Below are 12,155 nucleotides of genomic sequence, written 5' to 3' on the forward strand. Positions count from 1 at the left end.
ATTTCCTAAATATGGCCCCGCTCCTCCACACACTTTATTATCTGAGTAGTCCCATTGAAATCATGGGAGTAAAGTTAAGCGTGTGAGTCAGTGTTTACAGGATCAAGGCCTATAAGAAGACAAGCAACTTATCTTATTTCACACCATCAATATTTTTGGAATGGCTTCCTCCACCCCAGATAAATCGCTGCCTGTTTTCATGTAAGTATCTTCCAGCGAACTAGAAATACAGGATATGTACAAAAGTACACAGAATTGTTTCTAAATCAGGATTTTTAACTCAAGTTTTGGAGGATGTCCATAAAGGTCTTTAAAAGGTTAAAGAAACTCATTCCTGCCTGCACCCTGTTTGACCTGGTGCCAGTCCCGCAAACTCAGGCATGCACTTTAAAATGAATATACAAATGGCATACTACCAGGAAGCACTGTACAAATACAGGATGTCAGGCTTGTACGTGGGAGACATTAGTGCCACAGCTCTTTTCTTTGCTGCTGTTGATATGTAAGAGTGATAAAACCTGGGAACAGGCTGACGGTACCATTGGTGTATTGTTCCTTTAAATATTGGTGCCTCTCTTGTAGCTTAGAAATCACTTCTGTTAGCTAGATGCAGCAGACTGCAATAAATGTGATGTTATTTAGACGTTTATAGTGATGGCAAACAATTGGTTTGTTTTGGCCTTTGCTTGCCACGTTCTTACAGGGCCTTTCCACCTTCACAATGCAGGAAAAAGGCCCCAAAAGCCCCTCCACGTTGGCACTTCAGGTGATCAGATGACATCCCGTAATGGTCCCAGTGGTTCTGGGGCATGGAATCTCCTCAGACATCCATTCAAAGAGATCCCAAATAACAGAATCGATCTGGAGTGAAACGGAACACAAATGCTAAGCAGGAGGATACATCCTCTGACATACACACACTGAAGAGTCTTTGTTAATCTTGTTTGGAACTTGAGCTAAACCGTGGAGGCTCTGCCTTTGCCCAATATAGATCCCATTCATGGGCAGAGAGGAGAGAATTCTCAGGATCATTCTTGAAGGGCAGAGTTGCAGTCCATTGTTTGCACTGTGGTTTGTTTTTTAAAGTTGGCTAGCGACCTCTGGTGGATAGTACTTGTAATATACAGTGATCTTACCAGCCACTGAAAACAACAGAGCTCTTGGGCTGTGATAATCTGAATGAGGGAGATTTTAATCACTTCTTTGTGAAATCCTTCTGTTTTAGTCTATACAGGTTCTCATACCACCCTCATCCCAGTAGCATCTGAGCACCACTAATGTATGTGCATTAACTGCCATGTGTGGTTTGCTCTTTCCTCTCTGCCGCTCCCTAGGGGGAGAATTGTGTGTGTAGTGTGCAGTGTTTTGTTTTGGTAGGGTTTATGGAGGATTACAAAATCCTTCATCCCAAGAGGAAGAGGCTATGAAAAGGATCTAAAGCTTATTCATAATACTGTCAGTTGCTCTTTTCATGCTGAAGGAACCCCAGTGATATACATCTAGCCCCTTTGAAATATAGCCACCTCCAGAATGGAGAGAAACTGACACACAACACAGTAAACAACAGTGGAGGGAGGGAAATTTTAGCCAACAAGACACTTGTTTTTACAAAAAGTGCGGCAGAGTCTTTAATGTCTAAGCAGCCCAGGACAAGACCCTGTGTTGCGATCTGATCTGAAAGTCCTGATGGTAGGGAGGAGCGTAGGTGGGTTTGTTGTACTTCCCCCTCTGGGCTACGCTGGTTCAAAGAGCGCATGCACACACACACACACACACACACACACACACACACACCCGTGAGCAAACTGGATGGTATTCATTCTCCCTGCCTCGGAAGGATGGCTGAGCCAGCCCCGTTAGAGTTTTAACCTGTGGTCCCAGAAAGACATTGGGCATTATTCTGATCTGAAGATGGTGTCGATTAGGAGAGTAACTATTGGATTTGATGGCACTACAGCAATGTAACTGAGATCAGAATCAGGCCCTGTAATAAGTGTTTCATACCTGAAGATTAGACCATGAAGTCATGGAAGGTCTGTAGAGTATATGTCGCTATGCCGCCATAGGAGAGGGAACACAATTTGGAGAGGGAAGTAGTGCTTCCCTTCAAACTTGGGCATCTAAAGGATTCCCTTCAGATTCCTGGGGTGCTGTGGAGTGGGTTTTGAGGAAGGATTTGAAAGAGAAGAGATGGGGCTTGACCCATGGGACGTGTGAGGCTGCTGTTCTAATAGCTTTGATTTAAAAATATCAGTTACGTTCAGGCCTTTCGACCAGTATAGGAGCCAATGTCTTTGGCCTGATTTGGTTGAATTTAAACAGATTTAGGTGCAACAGTTCCTTCCCATCGAGGGTCTCAGTTTCCATGATGAAGTGCAGCATAGCCTAGGAAATTTGAAATGTGGGGAAAAATTTTTTTTTTAATTCCCACCGACATGATGGATTCTCAGGCCCCCGTCATGGCCATTAGGTTTATGATGTCAGTAAAACTCCCGAAGCCCATGCTGACATGGTCTTTGATGATTGATGGCCTGTAGAAATGTTTCTTAAGCCTCCTTCGAGATGCCTATTAAAAAAAAAAACCAAGCAAACTAACAAGAAATGCTACAGGAAGGCTGGTAGTCTGACTTAAAACCATGAAACGAAGACATTCAGAATTCTATTCCTTCATGCTTAATTCTACATTGACCCTAAGGAAGCAGCACAACTCCATATTTGTCGTGTATTATTATTTGTGTTGTGGTAGTGGCGAGGGACCACAGTCATGGAGCAGGACCCCATTGGCTAGGCATTGTACAAACACAGAACGAAAAGATGGTCCGCCCCGATCCAAAGAGCTGACAATTTAAGTGTAAGACAAGAGACAACAGGTAGATACAGACAGATAGACAGGGGAGCACAAGGAACCAATGCGATAATATTGCCTAACACTTAAACAGAACCCAGAGGGATAAGATAGGCTGGAAAACTAAGTTCTGCTGCCAGTAATGACACTGTAAATCCGAAGTGATTCTATTGGAAACAATTACACCAGTTATCAGAGTGGGAGCCGTGTTAGCCTGTATCAGCAAAAACAATGAGGAATCCTTGTGACACCTTAGAGACTAACAAATGTATTAGGACATAAGCTTTCGTGGGCTAAAACCCACTTCATCAGATGCATGGAATGGAAAATACAGTAGGAAGATAGCTATGCATGATTATTCTCCAGTGCATTGTCTTTTGTTTCTCATACCTCCCCGTCCCACACTCCCTTACAGCAACATTCTCTGTATGTCTAATAGCAGTTTGAAAGTCACATCAGCTGCTCTGTAGCTTTCCAGTGTGGAGGAAAGAAGGTAGATCTTGCATCCTATCCACTCATAGATTAGAGGCACACAGTGAGTGCCACTACAATCTCATTGTATTTACCTTACTAGTGGTAGTGCAGTATTTCCAATACTTGGAATGGGAAATACTACAGATACCACAGTGACTTTCACTTCTGTAGGCAGTAGATGTCAAGATTTTAATAATGCCCACTATGACTTCCACCATGCTGCCAGCCATCACCGACTAAAGGTCGAGTTTCTTACGGTTATCTTGCAAATCTGTGCTCCTACAGGTTACTCCACAGCAGTACTCACTAGAATACTGCGCTGGTTCAAGTAAAGATCTTTCTTCAGTGCAGTTGCCATTATTTACATTATTGGATTCATCGGCCCGGCGTATTTCACTGTATCAGTCAATCGACCCCTAATTGACATATCCCTCAGCAAAATAAACTATCTGTAGGGAATAAGCAATGATTAAAGGAGCCAAAGGATGCTTTGTAGCTATCTGCTCTTTCGGAATGCTCCTGCGGAGCCCTGGGTCAATAGTAATGATCCCTGAGTCACCTTGTTATATATCCCTCTTGCACAAAGAGCAGATGAAGCGTTCCCTCCACGTGGTGCAACAAACAGTTCCAACAGGTCCCCCAAGGACCACAGCTGATTGGGTGGCTTGTTTCCCCAGCCTGCTACTTACATAATACAGGTGTGCAACCACATGCTTCGGAACAGCAGCGCCTCAGCACCCAGTACAACCTGACATTCCACCAGTGAAGTGCAAAGTCGAGGTATCGCACAAGGAATCAGCGGAGGCTTCCTGCGTGATTGAGAAAGTGCCTTTAGGAACACTGCCATGGATGGTTAGCTCTAAATTGGACACTCTGGATGAGCCAGATCCTCAGCTGGTGGTAAAATCAGTGTAGCAACGTCAATGGACCTATGTCAGTTTATACCAGCTGAGGATCCTGCCTATGAGCTGGAGGCTGAGGTCCTCCGTATATCTACAGAACAGGTGTGATATGGACAACAGCAGTGTAACCTTCCTCACCCTGCTCCACCAAAATACCTCTGCCCTATTTGGAGGAACCTCTTTCGGGGGCAAGAGGGGAGTTTAATCTCCATGTCCACTTAGTCCTGGGCTTCTCTGCAAAGCTTGCCAGTATGTACCAGTTGTGGTGATGGCTTTTGTGGGTGTTTGGTTTACTTAGACAAATGCTTTCACGTGCCTTTAGCTCCATGGGTGTAGCTATGTAACTGAAAGGTGATCTTGTCATGCTATTTTCTTTGCCATTTACTTTTAGATGCAGAGGAGTCTCCCAGCCTGCTGCAGGGGCAGTTTCCATGTTGTGTTTCAGTTCAGATGCAGAATGTTATAGGGCGAGTCCCTGTTTGCTCTCCCTGTTGTTCTCTCGCTGTGTCTCGCAGAGACTTTATAGTCATCCTTTCTTTCTTGGCTGTTCTCCGTAATCTGAAGTCAAAGTCCTTTAGACTGTAAATACATGTTTTGCACTTTTGCACTGTCCTAATGAGCAACGTTCCAAAAGCAAATCAGTCATCCTGCGACGGAGAACTCTACTGTCAAGTAAACAGGAAATGGATTTTCGTTTCATGCTTGTAAGCAAGAGCTTATTTGTTGTTTGTGTAGTGAGCTACTTGTTTTCCATACAGAGAAGAAGACAAGATGTCTGCCTCAAAAGCCTGATCTATGCTATGATTTTTTACAAAGCAGTCCACTCTTGCGCAACCTACAGTACTGTGTCATTGGTGCTAGCAATGGTGGAAGTTCTCATGCAGATAGGGCTCCCTGATGTTTTCACCTTCTCTGGGAAGGGATAGGTGGGTAGGGTGGTTAAAAACATGGTCCTGTCTGCACTAGCATTCCCACTGCTGGAAGTGCATCAAAGGTGGTGCAACCACAAGCAATTAGGAGAACATGGTTTAGTGGATTGTGCACTGGCTAGGGAGTCAGGAGACCGCTGTTGTCATTCTAGCTGTGCCAATGGCCTTGGGTGGGTACTTTGCTTCTCTGTGCCTCATTTCCCCCCAGACCTTTTGTCTAGCTTTCCTATTTAGATCGTAAGCTCTCTGGTACAATAACTGTCTTTCTTAGCACAATGCCCCCCCATCTCAGCTGGGGCTGCATGGCTCTATTGTAACATTAATAATTATTTCCCCCCAAAAATCCCCAATGTACACAGAGTGGTGTAGTCAGCGGCCTTTTAAGCAGCTGGTTCCAACTGAATGTGAGTAGAAGGATTAAACGGGATTCCATTGTGCTTTCTCTCTAAAACAGCTACGTGATGTGAAAAGAAGAGAGAAATCCCACCTTAACGGCAGATGCATTATTTCAATGGGCCAGTTTGTTAACATGACTGAGTTCAACCAACAGCACAAGTTAAACTATAATTATGGGGAAACAATCAAATCTCTATCTGAGTTCATAACAAACTGGTCTTACCACTTTTTTGTATTATAGCAGAACCTGTTTGGCAGCTTTGACTAAGCCGTGCCGCCTTTCTGCTGCTGGGTTAAAGAAACGTAAACCAGTAGAACAAGTTGGACTGAAAAGAAAAATTATGGTTTATTGTCTGTGCAAGTTCACCCACACTGCTCCCTTCTGTCTCCCGTGTACCAAATGACTGGCGATTGTCCTCGACTTAACACAAGCGACTGCCGGAGGAGTTGAGAGAGAGAGAGGAGCAGTAACACAGCGTGAGTAACATTTTGCGCATGGAGGGACCTTTATATATCCACAGCGTCCCGTGCAATGTCACGGAGCAAGGGGGGAAAGAGCTGACTAGTTTTGTGCCCACAATGGAGGAAGAGTTGAGGAGGGAAAGCACTTAAGCGTTCAGGGGTATAGACGTGTCACTCAGCGCCTTGTGTCAGGTTCTGTTCAATCTTTAACTGAATGTGTGAAGTTGTTCAGGGAATCGGCTATAATCCAGAAAGGTTTTTTCCCTCCTTCCAGTTATGGTAGGAGGTCTAGAGAAAGTTGGATTTCTACTGCATCAGCTGGATTCACTGCCTGCTGCAAAGTGAGAAGGAGCCAGCTTGGTGCAGCACATGAGCTAGCCAGGCCAGCAGAGATCCACATTGAGTCATAATTCCATTTCTCTGGCTTTTGGTCTTGGTTGTCCCATGTTGGTGCTTTTGCTAAATCGAGCTGCAGCTGGTCAAAAATTGGGGACAAGGAGAGGGAGATTTTCACACACAAAACTGTGTTTGAAATTTTGGTGGGAAATGTCATTGGAATTTCAAATTCAGAACATGTCAGTCAAATCTAAATCAAGCTGAAATGAATGATCAGATTTGCCTCTGGGTTAGGGTTCTGAACTGGCTGCTGCAACCTTCACATACAGGCTTGTTCATGGATGCCAGTGTTTGAAAACATGTATAGGGACCTGTGGAGAAGCCCATGCAGAATGGCATTGGAACAGCTGGGACAGGATGGAAAAAATGTAAAAAAAAAAAAAAAAAAAAAAAAAAATAGACAGTTGTTGTCTATTGGATTCTATGTTAAACAGCTGCAGTGGGCACTGAGTCAGCATCCACTCCATCCACAGCTCCCCTGCTGTACTGCAGAGGTCTTTGAGGAGTGGGTGGACTTTAATAGCATGGATGCTGCCATCACAAGGTGGCTCTCTGTAGGGCCAAGGTGGCAGCTTTCTCGGAATACTTTTGCTTTTGTGGATTGAAGAGTCCAAGAAAACAAAACTTGCTCTTTCACCTTTCTCTGTTTTCTTTCTGTATAACGCTGACAGCTCACAACACTGCACAGCCAGGAATTGTTATGGAAGTGTTCTAACACAGCAGGCGGTGTGGGCTAGTGGATGGGACAATGGGTTGGGACTCACAAGGCCTAGCTCTGATTGAATTTGGGCAAGTTGCTTTCCATGCTGTGTGCCTCGGTTTCCCCATCTGCAAAATGGGGGACAATGTTGTTTCTTTCCTTCGTAAAGAGCTTTGCGATCTAAGGATGAGGTGCTCCATGGAAGAGCTAGACGTTATTAATGCAGCATTTCCATTGCTCCATTTGCACTGTTTGAAATGCAACAAGTTTTACAGAAAGTATTTAGCTGATTCAAGTATTGAGCCAAACCAAACCATGAACGCACTTGATAACAAATAACTTAAAGCTGGATCTTTGGCGTTTTCTTACCTGTCTCTCTTCCCCACCCTAAATCAGTCATCTTTGTTCCTGGGTAGGAAGGAATTTGCTCTCCTTTCCCCTGCAGAGAACTGGGAATCGGATTGAAGTGGTTTCTTTCCCATGCTCACCATGCTGTGAGATTCCAACACCCATGGCCAGGGCCGCCCAGAAGGGGGGGCAAGAGGGGCAATTTGCCCCGCGCCCCGCAGGGGCCCCCACGAGAGTTTTTCAGGGCCCCTGAAGCGGGGTCCTTCACTTGCTCCAGGGGCCCCAGAAAACTCTGCGGGGCCTGGGCCCCTGGAGCTTCTTCCGCTCCGGGTTGTCACCGGCAATTCGGCGGCTGCGGGGGGGTCCCTCCTCTCCGGGACCCGCCACAGACGTGCCCTGAAGACCCGCGGCGGTGGGGTCCTTCCGGCACTTTGGTGGCGGGTCCCGGGGCGGATCTTCGGCGGCAATTCGGCGGTGAGGGCCCCCAACCGCTGAAGACCCCAGGCCCCCTGAATCCTCTGGGCGGCCCTGCCCATGGCACATCCCAGTGTGTTATCTCCCTGCTGCCAGGTTCAACACCCTCTGTGTGTGTGCTGGACAGTGCTCAGGGGGGCAGTAAAAACACGGGGCAATTATATAGCACTTCCGAGCTTCTAATGGCTTTGCAAATGCGAGGAGCCAGACCCTGGACTCCTGTGCAAGGGGCAGTCAGTGGGCTTTACGCAAGGTGCTTCTGTGGGGGGTGCATGGATGGGATCTTCCCTTTCCTCATCCCCCACCCTCCCTGCAAGAACAAGGAAGCCACCAATGAAATTGCTGCTCTTGTAGTGGTGGTGTTCACTGTACACTCTCTCATGCATGGCAGTTTTTCCCAGGTGGGCTAGACTCTCCCATAGCCTTCTCCCCTCCAGTCTGTGTACTGGCAAGACTGAAGAAACCCTGCCAGTATTGTGGTGATGTGTGCCCTAGAAGTGCCTATAAATAAAATAACTGTAGGCCATTCCACACCTGCAGAGGAGGAGACAGACTTTGGTACCATAAAATTACTCTTCACAATCCACCCTGTGTGGCAGGGTAAGCATTATTATCCCCAGTGCTCATCTGGGGAAACTGAGGCAGACAGGTTAATTGATTTGCCCAAGGTTACCAAAGGAGCCAGTGTCTGAGTTGGGAGTAGAACTCAGGGGTTCCTGCTCCCAGTCCTGTGCTCAGATTAACTCGCACCCCTCTGTATCAGGCAATGTGTAATGAGGCTCTGGACATGGACAGGCACCATTCATAAAAGATGTCATTTAACATTAAAAGCATCTGTTATATTGAGCATTCATGGCAGGCAGGGAAGCCAAAGTGCATAACGATGTTCGTGCACAGCAAGCCCTGGCAGGGATCCCTCTCAGAATGACACCCCTTAATGGATGAGCTGCACTCATTCGCCATGGCAGCAGTAAATGGAAGCCCGCATAGATGGGTGGGAAAATACCTAACTTATTCTGCCCTCCCTACGCCAGTGTAAATCATCAGCAGTAAATCCACTGACGTCAATGGAATTCCACTGGGGTAAAACAGGTGTAAGTGAAGGGAGAATCTGGCGTATTAGTTTTGAAAATCTTGGCATTACTGGGATGCTCTGTTAATGGGAGCCCTAGAAGGTATTAAAATTCATAGGCTGAGGACACCAAGGATTGAACCTTGGGGGACACCATAGAAATTGATGACTGCCCGTTATCTTCTGTGCAATTGGCTAGAAGGGCACAAGCAGGGGACTCCTTCAGTGACTACGTGACTCAATAGTAGTGGCTCTTGCAAAGCTTTTCTTTCGCACTTTTCAGAAGTCACAAGTCCTTGCATAAACCATCAGTTGCCATCCTCCCAAGGAGAGGAAATCAAAGAGCTTTGCTGGAGAAAGAATGAATGTGCTAGAGTTGGGGAAATCACATTTTAAATGACTGTTGCAATAGTCAAACAATCTTTGTCATTTTCTGTCGCATAGGGATGTCTTTTCATTATAGGATATAAGATTCCCACCACTCAGCATCTTCTGTATTGTATTATCCACTTTTAGGCTGGGTAGAGGTGTGATGGATTTTTCATCAGAAAAGTTATTTCATGCCTAGAAAGAGAAATGACTGAATTTCCAGCATGGATCGTGTACAGAGGAGCCCAAACTGCCAGCTTCTGACCTGGATTCCAAAGCCCTGAAAGTCTGAGGATGTTTAGCTGTGGGGTTTGCACTGGGACACATCATTACAATGTCCCAGAAGGAAACTAGCTAGCAGAGATCATCTGTTTCCAGGCACCCATTCAAATCTCACTGCCCCAGGAGGCGCACTGGAGGAATTGGACCTCAGAGAGGTACATGTACTACAGGGCTGGTTGGCTGTGGTGGGTAGAAGGACCTCCCACCCCTTCCATAGTGCCAGGCACACTTCCTTCTCCCAGTTTGAGTTGACACATTCATAGAATCGAGAGGTCATCTAGTCCAGTCCCCTGCACTCATAACAGGACTAAGTATTACCTAGACTATCCCGGACAGATGTTTGTCCAGCCTGCTCTTAAAAATCTCCAGTGATGGACCTTCCACAACCTCCCTAGGCAATTTATTCCAGTGCTTAACCACTCTGACAGTTAGGAAAAACTAATGTCCAACCTATGCTGCCCTTGCTGCAATTTAAGCTCATTGCTTCTTGTCCTATCCTCAGAAGTTAAGGAGAACAATTTTTCCCCCTCCTCCTTGTAACAACCTTAACAGTTTTGAAAACTTATCATGTCCTCTCTCAGTCTTCTCTTCTCCAGACTGAACAAACCCAATTTTTTCAATGTTCCCTCATAGGTCATGTTTTCTAGCTCTTTAATCATTTTTGTTGCTTTTCTCTGGACTTTCTCCAATTTGTCCACATCTTTCCTGAAGTGTGGCACCCAGAACTAGACACAATACTCCAGCTGAGGCCTAATCAATGTGGAGTAGAGCGGAAGAATGACTTCTCATGTCTTGCTTAATACACTCCTGCTAATACATCCCAGAATGATGTTTGCTTTTTTGCAACAGCGTTACACTGTTAACTCATATTTAGCTTGTGATCCACATCCTAGTCTTGTATAGCAGCTTGTTTCCAGTCTGCAATATCATCTAGCCATAGGATTGCATGGCTATTTTTACAACACTGTCAGTGACACCACTAACAAGATATTTAAGCACATGCCAAACTGTAAGCTTGTGAATTGTCCCTGTGATGTCAATGGGACTATCTGCGTGATTACAGTTGGGCATGTGCTAAAGTATCTTGCTGAATATGGGATTTAATTTGCCTGGTGGACTGGGTCAGAACATGGGGGGGAAAGAAAACTTGGCCTCCTAAAGCTTTATTCAAATACGGCCTAATACAAATGTCTTTGCCTCCTAAAATTGGGTGAGAAAGGGAATGGGATGAACATGTTCCAACCAGTCAGCAAATATGCAGTGCATTGGGACAACTTGAATTTAACATCTGACTAGGTTACCTTTGTAGTAGTAACTTCGGTTTGGAGCCTGGCTCACTGCTCCAACAAATGCAAAATCAAGCCCTTTGTTTTCTAAACCAGAGCAGTGAACCACCTTACCCACAAGAAGCAGGATCTCCAACGTGTTTCAACAGCAGCCGTACGTGCCCCCGCAATGGACAGACAGTAAGGATACTTAGCGTCTTTCCATCCAGCACTTTCAGGAACAGTCACTCATTCTCACTACCCCCTGCCAGAAAGTATTCTTCTTCCCATCCAATTGAGAGGGAAACTGAGGCGCAGAGCGATTCAGTGGCTTGCCCAAGATCACACAGCGAGTAAATGGCAGAGGTGGAAATAGAACTCAGACATTTTTACTCCCAGCCCTGTGTTTGACCCACTAGATTGATGTCCCATTACAGTGCTTAATACCTCGCAGGATCAGGCCCTAAATTCTGCCATCGTTCCTCACAAACGACCCGAAAGCTGCATTTAGAACAGAGCATTAATCAGAACACTGACTCTATTGTTTGCATTCCAAGAATCCTGTGAAAGTGATGGGAGCATGAAAATACAAGAGCTTGCCCAACACTGGAGACTCTAGCATGTCTTATGTGAGGAACTGCTTGAGTGCCCTGGTATGTGTATTGTGTATGTGCGCACAAAACGACAAGGCCTCTTTATGGCCCTGTGGACCTGTTCTGCACTTCATGCAATCACATTCCATTAACCTGAAGGAACATGCAGCTAAGAAACAGTCCCAAAGAGGTCTGAGAGAGGGAAGGTTTTTTGATGCATAGCATCTCTGACAGATCACAGCAATATATTACACAACCACCTGAGTGAGCAGCCCTGAGAGGCAGGGAGGTGGCTAGAGCAGGGATGAGATGGGGATGGTATTGAAGGAAAGAGCGTACTTTACCCAGGATAGCATCGACCTAGCCCTGCCTGGCAGCAATGTACTGTGCCAGGCAGCAAGGCAGAGCACATGTGTGCGTTCATAAAAGAGAGAACACTTTGCCAGCTAGTTATGCTATTGATTTTGCTGACCGGTATTCATGCCTAGCTAAAAGGATTGCGTGGGTTTTGTGCTGAGTTTATTTAAATAATTAATACGCCAATAGGGTGTTTTAAGTTGCCAAAGCGCTTTCCAAATATTGACTAACCATTTGCACTTGGAAGACGTAGAGTAGGCTTCTGATTGGCAGCTATCTTGTCGTGCTGGG

The 12,155-nt window shown here is 45.7% G+C and overlaps 1 protein-coding gene across 1 annotated transcript in view; it reads left to right on the forward strand.

Annotated features, from left to right (window-relative positions):
- The first annotated feature begins 5,896 nt into the window (after positions 1 to 5,896).
- RBBP8NL (RBBP8 N-terminal like) overlaps positions 5,897 to 12,155 on the forward strand; it is a 42,607-nt gene continuing 36,348 nt past the window's right edge. Inside the window, exon 1 of the mRNA XM_044985967.1 lies at positions 5,897 to 6,023. The gene's annotated coding sequence lies outside the window, so the exon portion shown is untranslated. The remainder of the gene's footprint in view (positions 6,024 to 12,155) is intronic.

Source organism: Mauremys mutica, chromosome 13 (genome assembly GCF_020497125.1).
Source record: "Mauremys mutica isolate MM-2020 ecotype Southern chromosome 13, ASM2049712v1, whole genome shotgun sequence".
Taxonomy (NCBI): domain Eukaryota; kingdom Metazoa; phylum Chordata; order Testudines; family Geoemydidae; genus Mauremys; species Mauremys mutica.